The sequence below is a fragment of the Helicoverpa armigera genome, chromosome 28, assembly GCF_030705265.1.
Source record: "Helicoverpa armigera isolate CAAS_96S chromosome 28, ASM3070526v1, whole genome shotgun sequence".
In the NCBI taxonomy this organism is placed as follows: Eukaryota; Metazoa; Arthropoda; class Insecta; order Lepidoptera; family Noctuidae; genus Helicoverpa; species Helicoverpa armigera.
Genome location: NC_087147.1, coordinates 5961376 through 5972861, shown reverse-complemented (window position 1 = coordinate 5972861; position 11486 = coordinate 5961376). Strand labels below are relative to the sequence as shown.

General features: G+C 36.6%; 1 long non-coding RNA gene across 1 annotated transcript; it reads right to left on the bottom strand.

The window, feature by feature from the left end:
• Nucleotides 1-8196: 8196 nt before the first annotated feature.
• LOC135119050 (uncharacterized) lies at nt 8197-9359 on the bottom strand. The gene is made up of 2 exons (XR_010277948.1): nt 8673-9359; nt 8197-8468 (listed from the first exon to the last, which is right to left on the bottom strand). It is a non-coding gene; the product is annotated as an uncharacterized LOC135119050 (long non-coding RNA).
• Between the last annotated feature and the right edge of the window lie 2127 nt (nt 9360-11486).

Sequence of the window (11486 nt, the reverse complement as noted above, 5' to 3'; positions counted from 1 at the left end):
CCGTTTCGGGTGACAACCAGTCTTACCAAAGGGCATCGGGGTGCCCAGATTTGGGGTGGGTTGAGGAGATCAGATAGGCATTCGCTCTATGTAGCACACTGATACTCAGCCGAAACCTTTTAGACTGGAAGCCGGTGCCAACGTGGCTTGGGAAAAGGCTAGACAAATGATGTTCATGGTGATGAATATAACATAATTAAAATAGGGAACGGAGGAAATGTGAAGCAAACGGATAGTTGTGTACAATGTGTACCCTTGTATGCTTATGGCATACATAAATATCATGTTCTGTATTGTATAGATTTTTTTCTACTTTATTTAGTTGAAGTTATTCTGTTCTCCATACAATCGTCTTTGACAGAGTATCACGCGTGCTACGGTTCAGCGTTCACTGGCGCCTGGTGACAGATGTGAGCACTCACTGCTGTGTTCACTATACTGTACCCTGTCTTCTGTGAGGGTGCGTTTAGACTGAACAAACCAAATCCTAGTGCTAGAACAAGGTGTATTGTTTCTTTTAATGTAAACCCACCTACGCTTTGCCTAATATACAACTACTGTACTTTGAAAAATTGAACGTGAAAATTAATAGTAAATACTATTTTACTCAAATAATTCTACTGTCCATACAATAGTCTTTGATAGAGTATCACGCGCGCTACGGTTCAGCGTTCACTGGCGACTGGTGACAGATGTGAGCACTCACTGCTGTGTTCACTATACTGTACACTGTCTTGTGTTGAGGGTGCGTTAGACTGAACGAAAAACTAGAGCTAAAACAATTGTTATGTATTGTTTCTTTTTAAACCTACCTACGTTTTTATCAATACAATTATTTTACTTTAAAAATTAAAAAAATAAATTAATAGTATACTTTATTTTACTAAAATAATTCTGCAGTCTATACAATCGTCTTTTATAGAGTATCACGCGTACAATTGTTGTATTTTGAAAATTGAGCATGAATAAAAAAAAATACGCTTTTTGTAAGGTTTCTTAGCTAGTCATGTATTGTCATCAGAACTCAGAGCGTGTGCAAAATTTCATCATAATCGAAGGCCGGAAAGTGGGTCATATTAAGATTCCAAGATTCTCTTACATACATAGTTACAAGTGAAGCTAATATAAGCGTGATAAATTAATAGTATACTTTATTTATTCAAATAATTCTGTTGTCCATACAATTGTCTTTGCTAGAGTATCACGCGCGCTACGGTTCAGCGTTCACCGGCGACTGGTGACAGATGTGAGCACTCACTACTGTGTTCACTATACTGTACGCTGTCTTGTGTGAGGGGTGCGTTAGACTCAAAGACTATAAAACCACTTGACTGCGCATACAGTGCCCCGACGCTCGCCAAAAGTTAGTGATTTTGCGCGTACTATAAGGCTACGATCAGTACGATCCTTTAGTAGCGACCGTGAACTGACCAATAGTAGCCGCGGATTATGCCGCGTCCCCCCGCCCGCAGTGGTGAGTCGTGTTCTTAGAAGAAATTGGCGAGTGCGCTCTCTAGTGGTTATTTACTTTATGGTTAGACTGAACGGATAAAGTACTACTACAAGGTAGCTGAAATAAGTATATCTTTTATTGTAACAGTATGTAAATATGTATGTATTTTATGCCCAAGTTCACCGACGACAAAAACGTGCGTTTTTCCTTACAAAAGTAATTTGAATATTGAACGTGAAATGCCAGTTTTCTTAAAACGTTATTCAAAGTACAATGACTTTGATTTAACGTGAAAATTCATAGTAAACACTAAACAGTCATTTTGTCTGTGAACTTGGCCCGATTGAAATCGTCAAAATATCTTAGAGCTATAATACCTAGAAATTATTTAAAACACAGCTGTTTTCTAATAATTAAGGAAACGTGGTTGCAATCGCGTTAAACATCTAGTGAAGATATAAATCAATAGAGTAACAATTACTTATTCAGCATCCATCTTACTTTCAGTCAGATTTATGTGACCACAATACCGGATGCTAAGATTTCTTGGATTAAATCTTCAAGAACTTAAAGCAAAGCTTAATTTTTACATAACGTCAGATAGGCAGTCGCTACTTGTTAGAGCTACTCAGCTACATCAGGTTAGACTGGAAGCCGACCCCAACATAGTTGGGGAAAAAGGCTTGGGAGATGATGATATGGGAAAGTGACTCTGTCTGTATGTCTTTACATACCAAAACTTCTGAACCGATTTAAATGAAAAGTGTATACATAGGTAATCTAGAACCTGAAAAAGGTCATAAGTAGGCTTCTTTTTATCCGAGTGTGGGGATAAGTGTCCCCCGTGGGGAACAGCTAGTTATTAATTTATTCTTCTTTTTATTGAGTGAGAGTTTAATCACCTAGCAAGCGCTAAAGATAAAGATAAAGATAAAGATAAATTTATTTGTTTAAAACATATGTTACAAAGGTGTTACAATAGTATTTATGGTTTCAATATGTTTTGCCATGTCAGGCGTACAAATTTACATATATTAAACTTAAAATCTAGAATCTATAACAAATTTACAAACATTTATTGAACTTAAAATCTACAAATACTTACTTTACAATACAAACTAAAAATATTACTACAAAACTTAGTATATTAAATATTATCTTTTAAGAAGTCACCTATATTATAGTATGCTCTTTTACATAAAAGTTTTTTTAGTCTTTTTTTAAATAGGTTAATATTTAATAACTTATATCTATCTGGTACTTTATTATAAATTTTGGGAGCCATACAGAACAAACTTCTCCACATGAGGGTAGTTTTGGCGCTGTGCAAGCATAGTCTAAGCTGGTGTCAAAGTTTTCTCAAATCTGCCTGACGGCCTTATGACGTGGAATTGTAATGACAGCTGCTGACCAGCATTTGGTGACGCCGGTGACACGTGCCTACACAGGCACGGGGGTGTAACACCGCCAAAATCCAGACTCCGGGCTGCTTTGTGAAAGTTTAAAAACCCACATTTGCGGCTCGTCTCGGGCATCGAACTCGAGACCTCGTGCACAGCAGCCGCGCTATCGAATACTATACCAACGAGGCAAGTCAACAACAACTTATTCTAAAAGTGTAAGTACTACCAAAAAGGTTAATTTCTCAAGAACCTCTAGTTTTAACAACTCATCACCATCATCATCATCTCAGCCATAGGACGTCCACTGCTGAACATAGGCCTCCCCCTTAGATCTCCACAGATACCTGTTGGAAGCGACCTGCATCCAGCGTCTTCCGGCGACCTTTATAAGGTCGTCGTTTTAACAACTAATGGCGCTCAATTAAATCTGTGCCATCAATCCAAGAAGCTTAGAGAAGACAATAGGTCTATTAGCAAGGGATGTGTGATAAAGCCTCCTGTTCATCATCCGTAATTCTATTGTGTGCGTCAAATGACACGGAAAGAATTAAGTCGCGCTTACAAATGATGAGTGGGACGCTTTATCTGAGGATTAGCGGGGTTAAGATTTTTTTTGTTGCTGCTTTTTATTATATATTTTACTAACCGTTTTCCCGCGGTTTCGCCCATGTCCCGTAGGAGCTACTGCCCGCACTGGGATAAAATATAGGATATGTTACTCCCAGATAATATAGCTTTCTAATGGTGAAAGAATTTTAGATGGTGGGGTGTCGTGTTCAGAGATAAGTAAATAAACCGAATACTAATTAATACACTTTTATTTTCTGACTCCAATTAGGTTACATACGATTTGGTACGGTCACAATATTTAGTAGCGTGCGCTGGAAGTGCGATATACGGGACAACTGAGGAGGCGAACACAATGCAAGTACAGTATGAACAATATTGATGCGTCAACAATTAGTGTAGGTCCCACTACAGAATATTTAAAATCGGTCCAGTAGTTTTTGAGTTTATCCATTACAACCAAACAAACAAACAAAGTTTTCCTCTTTATAATATTAGTATATATTTTATTAGCTACATTTTTCTATAGAGGTTTTGTTAATGCTGGCTATTTTCCAGCGGTTTCATCAGTGTGACTTAGTAACCTCTTCCCGTACCCGAATAGACTAACCTATGTTACTGGGGAAGAGTGTAGCCTTCTAACAGTGAAAGAATTTTCCAAAAAGGTTAGTAATTTCGAAGCCTTTGGGGTACAGACAAAGCAACAAAAACAGCTGAGTACCAGTGCTTTACTATCCGAAACACAGTCAATAGTGTCTAAGATATACTTAGAAAGTACATAGAAACTAAGAAAAGTTGCATTGGTATTTGCCTGACCTGGAATCGAACCCGCGCTCTCATACTTGAGAGGTTGGTCCTTTACCCACTAGGCCACCACGACGACTTCAAAAACCCCCTAAATGGCAAGTAAAAAGACTAATTAAAATATAACTGAGACCTAACCATGTAAGTTAGAAGCAACTATTGAAAAATGCTCGAAGACGAGACGAAAGGAGAACGAAAATGGTTTTAATCAGTATTACAGCTTCTAGAGCAAATCTAATTTCGGAAACCGACAAGCGACTTCCACAAAATGCGGTTTGCCAAGCAAACGTATTAGGGAGGGGGTGGTTACGATAGATTCTTGAAATTTTGTTTGCGGTTTTAATCGATATCGATTTAATTTTGGGTGTTTGTTAGTGCTGGAATGAAGGGTGTTGTTTTTTGTGTCGTTTTTGTTTTTGTGCGGTTTTTGAAAACACGTAGTGATAAGTTAAATTAGTTTGTTGGCAATGTTATAAGGGCTGAAAATAATATATCAGTTTTAACATGTTCAGGTACCAAATGAAAGCAATATTAGCTACAATATTTTCTGCATTTCAATTGTTTTAAAATATATCTTAAACATTATTAAAGACGATAAACTGCTTCCCGCCGAAAGGTACAGCTGTATCCAAATCTGTCTTCAAACTTGTTTCTACACTCTCTGGTAATAATTCTACGTCCATCCCCAAAATTAAATCCACCTAAATCAACCCATAACTCAACAGTTAATCAAACATCTAACTATCGATACGATCCCATCCCTACTAGAAAGTAAAGAGAGACGCCCAACACTGACGTCGGTAGGAATCTGACTTGTCAACATAATATAACGCTCAAGGACTGGCTCCACCAGGCTAATCGTGTTAGGCCTAGCCTAGTTCTGGACATGGGACACTGCTCAATTAGGAATAGCTATGAACTTTCAACAGATGTTTCTAATATGAAGGCGGGAATTATTTGAGTGACGGCGAAGGGGAGATTCCGTAAGTGTAGTAGTGTGATGCACACAAGATTGTTTTGGTCTACTCACTTTAGATGAATTGCATGCCAATGTTTTCTAGAATGGCCGCGAAACTGCAAGCTTTTGCGCGAACACATGCTAGGTGTGTACTCCAAAATATGCGGGAATCTCAATTTAAAAGATGACTGGTCTTATATCAAGAATTATTGTCATACTTATCTTCAACTATTCAAGATGGCCAAACAGGAAGGTACAAGATCCTAACATGGTCCTAACTAATATTATAAATGAGAAGTGACTGTCTGTAGGTAATCACGCTTAAAACTAAACCGGTTAAGATTAAATTTTGCAGAATATATATTTTAGCCTATTTTTGAACTTTCGTTGATGTTTTAGAGTGTTTTTGATCTTCTTACTTATTTATATAAGTTAGATTTTCTGCATTTTTTTGGAGTTCTTCTCGATGACATTACTTGTTTTCAAGAGAAACCTTTTTATCCAGTACAGTCGACATCGACAATTTGTAAAACGAACATTGGGCCGATCACTTATGTCTGTCTACGTATACATATGTGGACAGAAACTAAACATATTGACTTCCACTAAGATTAGGGATCCGCACAACGGTCCCTAATTAGTCCCGTCAATACACTATCAAGGGTCCCGTATGTTTGTCGAACGTGTAATCTCCTAAAATCCTTGTCGCAGTATTTAACTTAGTAATCCATAGCTAATCTCTATGTATAGTATGTTAGTCTAGTAATTACAGCATATAAGGTCCTTTAAGGATATAGTTAGACTGATTTTATATAGTATAGGAAACTAATTAGGATATTGATACTATTTGATACCTTAAGAAACATAATAGCAAGATGACCACGAATGCTGACTTTGTTCCGTTATTTCTTGTCAGGGTTTGCAAAGAAATAATCATTAAAGTATTGAATATACTAGCTACCATGCAGGGTTGCGAGTGAAACCCTTGGAAACTGCTGGAACGTAACCTACAGGCAACTTTTATTTCATCATGTACCTATGTTGAGGTCGGCTTCCAGTTTAACCGGATTCAGCTCAGTACCTAGCTTTACAAGAAGCGACTGCCTATCTGACCTCCTCAACCCAGTTATCCAGGCAACCCAATACATCTTGGTTAGACTGGTGTCGGACTTACTGGCTTCTGACTACCCGTAACGACAACTTTAGGCAACTTTTATTTTCGGTACCCAAAAAAAAAAACAAATCTTTCTGTGTTAGAAAATCAGGCTTTAAGGAGGCTACTTTTATCCGGATGCGCGGAGTAGTTCCCACGGAAACCGCTAGTGGAAACTAGTGGTACAATAAATAACCTTATAATAACAATAAAACCAAGTAACCCACTGCCCAAATAACCACGAAACATGCCGAGAAAAACATAAAACATTGATTTGCAATTTGCTAAAAGTCCACAGTGCGGTTTCATGCATAAATATCCATACATTTTACATGCATGCTGTGCATGTAGTGTAGTGAGGGTGCAAAATGCATATATTAAAGTTCGTCCTTCAGTTTATATGCGGAGCTTGTTGCTAGGAGATGCTTATTCTGGGAAATTTGTGGTTCCGTGGGTGGTAGGTTTTTTTTTTAAGTTTAGTGTTTGATGGGGGCTGTCTTTTGTTTTAACCGGTTATAGTCATCGGCACGAATCTTGAGCTCTGACCTACAACTGCGCAGAAGTGATTTATTAGCAAGGCACCAATCCCGAGTGACGGCTATGACGCGATGCACTGCGGGCCAATCACCGCCCGCCCCCGCTCCTCACTTCATACCACAAAAGAGACCCAATAAATTACTTCTGTGCAGGTGAAGGTCAGAGCTCAAGATTCGTGCCGATAACTATAAGTAGATAATTCCTTATCTACTATTAGTTCTTTGTCTTAAAACATATGTAGATTCATTTTTCAATCAGCTTTTTATGACTGTAAAAGCGTAAAAAAGAAACAAACATAATGATATTGATATTATCTATTCTAATACTCATGTTATTGAGTGTTTTTTTTTTATTTACCCAGGTGTAGAAACTACTGGACCGATTTGAAAAAAAAATTTCATTGTTAGGAAGCTATACTATCCCCGGATAACATAGGCTATATTTTATATTTTTAATAGATACCTAAAGTAGTTTCCATGGGAAATGGGTGAAACTGTGGAAAACATCTAGTCTTAATTTTTTTTTTTTTACATTAAATAATTATTTAAGACAGCAATTTTTTTATTTTATTTATGTAATAAAAGTAATAAATGCTTTATTTTTCTAATTCTTTAAAATAACTATCAAGCAAACACCATAATAATCCTTATGTCATCTGAACTTCCCGGAATAAGCCTGCTCGCAAGGATTTGTCTAGGTTTAAAGTTTTGCAGCGTTCATAGGTGAGCGGCTTATATCCTACTTGTATACCTTTTTTGTTCACTGTACAGCCAAGTTTCCGAGTTTCCAAGACATGTTTTTAAGAGGCTTTCAGATTCTTATAATTAGGTATTATACCTTGTCGAGTTATTATTATATAGGATATTTTGGTAGTAATTTAACTATCTGTCTATACTTTTCTCAATAAGATGGGATCGTCCCATTGATGCATACAAATAATCAAACACATGAGTAGTTAATTCCCTCCGTTTTACCCGCGAAAATTCTTACCATACGCGGACAAAACATAGTCTATATTACTCGGGAATAGTCTTGCTACCTAACAACGAAAGATTTTTTCAAATCACTTAAGAGCGCTATTACAAAATCGAATCGCTCAGGTTTAGGTAAATTAGACGATAGCCGGCAGCACTTGCGCGCGTGTGCGTCTAGTGAAATACGCAACGCACACCTGCGGACCGCCACGCGGCACAAACAAACTTGAGACTTTGCCACTTTTATTTTCGAAATAGTTTATTGGTTTTATAGTTTATGAAATATTATTTGTACCGATGAATTTTATAACCTAGAATAGCTCGATTGAGTTACAATAAACAAATAATCGTTTACAATTTTTAAATTATTTAATCGACAACCAAACTTTTCACCATGTTTATCAATTAGGTATAAGTAATTGATTTATAAAAAAACTAAAATCTATAATTCGTCTTCCATGTATTGTATCTTCATTTTCCTGCAACAATAAAAACTAGGAATGTAAATAGTTTATTAAAACAAATATGTCTGTTGCGAGTGACAAAAAATACTTACCATATTATTTGTACTGGTATCCGATTGAGTCTGATAATCTGAATTAAATATGCTTTCATTATCCTGCAAGAATCAAAGATATCCAATAATATTATTATGCAACAGCGAAACTAACGACGATGACATTTACGTACATATTTCTATATAACCAACATCAAAAAGAGAACCCAATCTATAACATTTTCGCATTAGAATATCATGGGTTAATACTTGTGTATATTACATTTCAATCAGATCATTATAACTAATAAATAAAATAAAACTCACTAGTATCAAAACGAGTTCGTTGCGCAGGTTGCGCTATATTTTCGAGCTCCGGCGAGTTTGCGCGGCGCAACAGCGAGCGATACGTCCTCCCTCGATAAGCGCTTGGCGCTGACTAAAGTTGAACACCGCGCGTCACAAGATTTATATTGATTTTTGCATTGCAAACAAAAATTATTTTAAAATATTGTTTTACTTTTAAATAGACCAATTTTTTTTTCAAGCTTTATAACAATACCACCTTAATTATTAAATATGTTTTATTTGAATTTGGATTATACTTTCATAGATAAAAAATATAGTTTTGTACGGAAAATTGTCAGTAACTCTCAGTTTTATAGAATTATTTTTGGTGTATTACTGTATGAATTGTAATAAATTGGTGTAAGCAAGCACAAGTACAAGATATAGTTGTATCTTGAACATTTTTATAAATGGTTAAATTGCTATATCCTCGTAGTACTGAAGCATCAAAAGATTCCCAAAAGCAACATTTTATGAAACATCCTTTGCAGAGACAAAGATTTTACTGATGTACGTGGACAAATTAAAATATTTATTGAAAACAGCCCCAAGATAAATGATCAAACTTTCTTAATCTTATTTTTGTTTTTTTTTTGTGACTATATCCAAAGCATAATGACGCATCAAAACTCGTATAAAACTCGAAAATTTGTGATAGCCCTCTTAAATAGTTACAGAGCCTTTACAAACGAAGTACATGTCTTCACTTACAATAAAAAGTCATAACTCACCATTTTCTACTATAACCCAACCAGCTTTACATTCAATTCAGACACACAACATATTTGCGGTCAGAATTCAGAATTCTGATCGTCTGAAATTCAGAAATTCTGAAGTTACAGCAGAGTTATGATCACAAAAATACGGCGCGGTGACTGTCGAGTCAGTTTAGTAACACGTGATGCCGCATAACTATATGGGCACGGAGGTTTGATGCTGGATGGGGTAAGGTAATAAGGAGGTAATATGTGAGCGTAGTGAGAGGGTTGTAGGAGAGAAGTAAAGATTTCGTAGAACATTAAACTTAATGAACAGTTTTCTTTTAATTACAGGTCACCATTATACATATTTGCTGCCCCAGTACTGAGCAGAGTACTACACTAATTTAACGGCCTCTTTGATCTAGTAGCTACATAGAGCGACTGCTGTGTACGGGGTTCAATTCCTGAGTAAGCCAATTTCAAAAATCAGCCCATAGTCTGGAAGTCTTGATACACCCGTGCATCGGAGAGCACTTAAATGTTGGTCTTGCGTCTGATCTTTCTCCGGTCGAGTCGGATTGCTATCACATCCAGATATGAGTGTAATCGATTAAGAAGTTCACCTGTGTATGTGCAAATGAAAAGGCCGTATATGTTCTGCATAGCTGTTTCATCTTCACGGAGAGAACAGCCCTGGCTGGCTGACAATCGGTCTGCTTCCTTGAGAAAGTCACACCTAACCATGACCCTCAAAATTCCAAGCCACATCCAGTACCCCCACATCCGTGCACCATATAATAATGGATAAACAATAATTTAAATATTATCTGTGTTTACGTTCGCTTAAACGGGGTTTAACCGGTTTAAACCGGTTCTTACATAAATATCGTCGTGTCCCACGCTTGGGATATGTGACCTTTCTTCTAACCTATGTTCCGAGCATGCGTAGTTAGGTTTTCAGTGTTTCAGGTTTCAGGGCTTGAAAGTTAGTGACTTTTTTGTAGGTTGGCTTCATTTTATTTAATAGACTTTCTCTGTTTTCACACATTAGGCAGTTATGTATGCCAGATAGGGCTGCCATCCGTCTGGGCTTACCCGGATTTATCCTAGTTGAGAGGCCGGCCGGGCGAGGTTTGAAGAAGTGTCCTAGAACGGCGGAATACGTACACCATACGTTGTAAATACTACCTGCTAAATAATCTTTTTTTTTTCAATAAACTTGGAAAATATGGGCTCAGATACCTTCTGTGACTCGTTCTGACAATTATTGACATTAATAATGCACTTAAATATCCCTCCCATACGCACTGAGGTGGTTCAAGTCCATGGGCTGTCCTATGCTATCAGGTGTTATATCTTCGTTCTCCGGTGGTTTACAAGGTTGTGCCCATAACAAAAAATGAAGCTTAGGGTATAAGCTATCATTTGATATGCGAATGTTTTTCATTGGATATACCGGCCAATTTTACCCATCATCCTTTACGCCAAATGTCCGGGTTTTTTAAAGTTTGTCCGGGTTTGGCGAAATTCGAGATGACGGCCTTATATGCGAGATGACCGAAAAAAACTGTCATTTTATAGGCACCAAATTCCTCTGATTTCGTCTTCATTACACAAGCTAAAAAAAAACTCCATCTAGTTTTAAGGATAGATTATATTTTCAAGATAAATATGAAAACAAAAACATACCTAAATCTGAACAATAACTATACTAATAATATTAATATTTTCAATAAATCATGTATTATAGAAATGGTGGTTTCTATAGGTTAAACATAAACAGGAAAAAAATCATTTGGATACGTTTACGTGAAAGGGGGAAATTGCGGAAAAAAATATAATTTCCTTTGATTTGATAGTGACACGTAACATACACATATCTTTACTTTCAGGAATTTATATCCTGTAAGTAGCTGTCAGGTAAATATTATTGATTCAAAAAAAAACTACCATTTTATGCGAAGTCTTAATTTTTATTATTATTGGAATATAGCACTAGCAACTATAGCCACACGAATATTTCCCACCAAGCGAAAAATAAGGTTCCTTAAATCCCTACTAATATTATAAATGCAATAGTAACTCTGTATAT